This window comes from Marmota marmota, unplaced genomic scaffold (assembly GCF_001458135.2).
Source record: "Marmota marmota marmota unplaced genomic scaffold, marMar, whole genome shotgun sequence".
Taxonomy (NCBI): Eukaryota; Metazoa; Chordata; class Mammalia; order Rodentia; family Sciuridae; genus Marmota; species Marmota marmota.
Window position 1 is genome coordinate 148,422 of NW_026000259.1, and position 4,630 is coordinate 153,051.

Below are 4,630 nucleotides of genomic sequence, written 5' to 3' on the forward strand. Positions count from 1 at the left end.
GTCTAATGGGATGAGATTTGTACCTTTTTATGTAGGGAGCCAGAAGCTTCTAAGAAGGGATAAAGCATGATCTATATGGTGTTAATCATGACTACCTCTCTGTTCCTGACTCATGAATAAGTTGAAGCTTGCTTTTCAAACTTACACCCATTATTCATATTCATTCTCCCTCTCTCCTCTGTCTGTCTCTCTCTCTCACCTTGCAACAAAACATCACATTTCTTGACTGGTATTTAACAAACTATATAAATAACTTGGTGTTCACGTGAGTTACATTCCCTATTTCATTTAATTCTTAAAAGATATTCAGAATTCTAACCCCCACCCATTAGTTGGTAACATCCATATAATTTTCTATCTCTGGATTTTCTCAAGTATATTAATAACACAGTGGTAGGACAAGTCCAACCCTGTGACAATGTCACTGCCAGACAAACATGAATCAGGTGTCATCCTCAAGCATGAGTCCTGTCACTAATTCAATGCCAGTTAGAAATACCTATTGAGGGCTTACCATGTCCCAAGCCCTGACTTAAGCTTGCTGACAACATGAAGATGGATGAGTCATGCTCTCTGTCCTAAATAGCTTCAGTTAAGAAGAGCTAAGCCAAATAAATAAATAGACATAATAGAAACTTAGGAAACATTTTTTAATTAATGCATGTAATACTAGGCAAACAGTAATAAATATGTAATACTAGGCAAACAGTAATAAATTGTATAGTTATAATATATTTTCCTATTTTGTTACAAAGGATAGAATTTAAAGGCTTAAATCAACCTGATGATCTCTTCTCTTTAGAAATTCAGTTTAATTTCTTCTTATTACTTCTTAGTATTTAATATGAACTGATTTTTCAACTATTTTTATAAATATTCTTCTAGACATAAAGTTAAATTTAGAGGCTCAGTTTAGCTGAATTAATTAAACTAATTATTTGAGGGTATTTTAGATAAGGCCCAACAGATATTTACTTTTATTCTGTTTATGATTTGACCACAAGCCTTTAATCATGTAATCAAAATCATTCAATTCAATCCAATTTAATTTAATTCACAACTTTTCATGTGCCATTTACTTTACATAGTCAAATCTTCTTCCAATTCAATCTATTCACTGAGAACAGATACCGGGCTGCCTATACCTGAGAGGAATGTATCTGCATTACTGTTTTCTACACTATTAAAGGAAATAAGGTACAGTTTTCTCCTTCATATTCAAGGGTACTCAATATGGAGCAAATGGATGATATTCTGTTTACCCCTTGGGTCCTTCTTTAATGGCACCATGTACCATTCTTCAAGAGTTCCTTTCAACACTGCAAAAACTTGCCTGCATTCTCAGTTTCTTCGGTAATTTGGCCTGCTTCATTAACTTCATCTTATAGATGAGAAAACTGAGTATCAGACATGCTAAGTAACTTGCCTAAGTTCAACCACCTAAGTATAGATTCTACTATAACTCAAACTCAGACCCATCCTGGCTCAAAAGCTGTTTTGTTTTTGCCATTATATCCATATTATCCTTGCCTCAGCAGAAAATTAAACTGAGTTTTTCTCCTTTCTTAAAGGAGAAGTAGTTTGTATAACTAAAATAAGAAGTCTTTGTTTACCAACCAGGGAACTTGTTATACATAAGAGATGGTATAGAATAAAGCTAAAAACCTATTTGCCCACTGACAGATGAATGGATCAAGAAAAGGTGGTTTGTCCACAAAATGAAATATAATTCAGCCTTTAAAAAGAAGGAAATTCAGATTCTGACCAAATTATATTGTTAAATCATGTGCATGTACATATATGTAATAGCAAATTCTATTGGTATGTAAAACTGTAATATACCTATAAAAATGTGGAGGAAAAAAAGGAAATTCTGTAAGGTGCAAAAACATGAATGAGTACTAAGGACATCATGCTAAGCAAAATAAGCTAGTCACAGAAAGACAAACAATGCATTATTCCATTTACATGAAGTATCTAAACTAGTCAAATTCATAAAATCAAAGAGTAGAATGTAGTTGCCAAATGCTGGGAGGGTGGGAAAGAAGAGCTATAAATCAACAGTCATAAAGTTTCAATTAAGCAAGATAAGGGCTGGGGATGTGGCTCAATCGGTAGCGCGCTTGCCTGGCATGCGTGCGGCCCGGGTTCGATTCTCAGCACCACATACAAACAAAGATATTGTGTTCGCCGAAAACTAAAATAAATAAATAAATATTAAAAAATTCAAAAAAATATATTTAAAAAAAAGCAAGATAAATAAATTCTGGGATTCACATTTAAGCAAGTAAATATTTATTTTGATGTTATTTATCTGATCCAAAAGACATTTTTGTTTTAAGTAATATATTGGAAGGTATTCAAATATGCCTGACAAGGCATAACAACCTAACTTGAAGATATATCACTAAAGACTCTCATCAGCAGAGACAGGGTTGTAGTTTGTTTCCTTTCAAGTATTTGAATTCTAAAATGATCTCAATAGATGATCTTAATTCTGGAGTTTGGTTCCCAGAAAACTGTGATAAATTTTCCAATAATACACAAGAGGAACAGCTGTCTTAAACTAAATTTGGGTACTTTAATATTACCAGTTTCAAGGTGTAAAACAAATTTCAAATCTTTTTTACTTGTGTTAAAAAAGGACTAGTTTGTCTAGGTTATTCAGGGTCCAAAAACAAAAACTGTCCATGTTAAGGATAAGATATATTTTCTCAGAAATCAAGTCCTGTTAGAAACCCTGAAGAATAGATTTGGGGCATTTTTGTGAAAACCTGAATGAATAGATTATTAATCCTAGAATCCTGAAGCCATATGATCAGACAGGATGGGCACCTCATAGAAGAGATGATAAAAATGAACTGACAAAGATGGTTTCAGGATTTTCTATTTTAGAAAACCTGAAGTATGTGGTCCTACTATCAGAACCAGAAATATAATTTGCAAAAGGGATAAGGCCAGGGAGAAGGACTTGTGAGCCCTGGCAGGTGGAGCAACTTTAAATCATAAAACTAGCACTTAGTTTACAAACCAATGGCAAATCTAGAACTATTGTCCTGCCTTTAGAGGGCCTGACCAAAATGGTGTCTTGAGGGGCTAGGACTGTAGCTCAGCAGTAGAGCGCTTGCCTAGCACGTGGGAGGCCCTGGGTTTGATCCTCAGCACTACGTAAGAATAAAATGCAGATTAAAAAAAATGGTATCTTGAATATAGTTGATATAGTTAAAGAGGAATTGAGTCTTTCCCACAGATGTTTTTCTGAGAGAAACTCAGGGAACAACGAGCAGTCCTAAACAATCTTGTGTTCCTCTTTTGTAAGCTATAGAACACTTATCCTATTTCCCTCAAGAAAAATGAATACCTTAATCTTTATAGATTTGCAAGTGGTAAACTAAAATGGACACAACAGATCATATAATCTAACCCTATTGTATTACAGATAAGTGAAGAGATAACAGAGAGGAAGTGATTTGCCCAAGATCACTTTATTAATCATCCACCAGAAACTAAGGCATGATTCATGTTTTCTGCCTATCAGTCTTACAAATTTTCCACCAATCCTATTGTCTTTATCCATGCAAGAATTCTCTTTAATTTTGATAAGACATCAAGGAAATGATACAGAAAGTAGATTAATTTGAATCAACCCAATATTTAAAGGCACTATACTATGTACAGCAGTAAACACAAAAGGGATAAGAACTGTTTATTGTCCTTTGTTCTAGTGAGACCAGGATGAGAATAATGCATAACCTCAACTGAATGACCACAGAGATGACTACAACAAAGCAAATAAATGAAAAGTATCAAGAAAGACACAAACAAGTCAGGCACAATGGCACATACCTGCAATCCCAGCAGCTCTGGAGGCTGAGGCAGGAGGATCATGAGTTCAAAGCCAGCCTCAGCAAAAGTGAGGCACTTAGCAACTCAATGAGACCCTGTCTATAAATAAAATACAAAAAAAATAGGGCTGGGGATGTGGGTTAGTGGTTGAGTGCCCCTGAGTTCAATCCCTGGTACCCTCCCTCAAAAAAAAAAAAAGAAAGAAAGAAAGGCACAAACAAAATACTATAAGACTTCAAAGGAAAGAAACATAAAATTGGATTGAGAAGATCAAGAATGGCTTTTTGTTTGACTACAAACAAAGAAGAGGCACTATTACCATTTCATTTAGTAGAAGATATCAACCTGAGGACTATTTGGGCACACTTGTGAATCACCCCTTCTTTCTGAACCATATTTAGCACAGTAATTTGTAACAAATTCTTGTTCATATGTAATTCTGTTGCAGCAGCAAGAGTTATGATGGATATGATGAGATTGGACCTTATATCCTTATATCTCCAGCCTCTCTTATTTAAACAATGGTTTAGAAGGGCTGAGGGAGAGAGAGTATCCTCTTCTGTACAAAAATATGAACCAACCTAGATGCCCTTCAATAGACGAATGGATAAAAAAAATGTGGCATTTATACACAATGGAGTATTACTCTGCATTAAAAAATGACAAAATCATAGAATTTGCAGGGAAATGGATGGCATTAGAGCAGATTATGCTAAGTGAAGCTAGCCAATCCCTAAAAAACAAATGCCAAATGTCTTCTTTGATATAAGGAGAGTAACTAAGA

The 4,630-nt window shown here is 34.6% G+C and overlaps 1 protein-coding gene across 1 annotated transcript in view; it reads left to right on the plus strand.

Annotated features, from left to right (window-relative positions):
- The first annotated feature begins 980 nt into the window (after positions 1-980).
- Cysltr1 (cysteinyl leukotriene receptor 1) overlaps positions 981-4,630 on the plus strand; it is a 15,724-nt gene continuing 12,074 nt past the window's right edge. The window contains exon 1 of the mRNA XM_015507507.2: positions 981-1,197. The gene's annotated coding sequence lies outside the window, so the exon portion shown is untranslated. The remainder of the gene's footprint in view (positions 1,198-4,630) is intronic.